Genomic DNA, 535 nt, shown 5'->3' on the forward strand with positions numbered 1-535 from the left:
GTGCTGAACATCACTAATTATCAGGGAAATGCAAATCAAAACCAAAATGAGATACCACCTTACTCCTGTAAGAATGTCAATAATTAAAAAATAAATAACAGATGTTAGTGTGGATGTGGTGGAAAGGGAACACTTTTACACTGCCAGTGGGAATGTAAACAAGTACAAAACACTATAGAAAACAGTGTGGAAATTATTTAAAGAACTAACAGTAGAACCACCATTCTATCCAGCAATCCAACTACTGGGTGCCTACCCAAGGGAAAAGAAGCCATTATATTTAAAAGACACTTGCATATGGATGTTTATAGCAACACAATTCACAATTGCAAAACTATGGAACCAGCCTAAATGCCCATCAACCAATGTGTGGATAAAGAAAATGTGGTATGTATACAACATGAAATAGTATTCAGTCATAAAAAGGAATGAAATACTGGCATTCCCAGCAACTTGGATGGAGTTGCAGATGATTATTCTAAGCGAAGTAACTCAGGAATAAAAAACCAAATATCATTTGTTCTCATTTATAAGT

Source organism: Mandrillus leucophaeus, unplaced genomic scaffold (assembly GCF_000951045.1).
Source record: "Mandrillus leucophaeus isolate KB7577 unplaced genomic scaffold, Mleu.le_1.0 Scaffold598, whole genome shotgun sequence".
In the NCBI taxonomy this organism is placed as follows: domain Eukaryota; kingdom Metazoa; phylum Chordata; class Mammalia; order Primates; family Cercopithecidae; genus Mandrillus; species Mandrillus leucophaeus.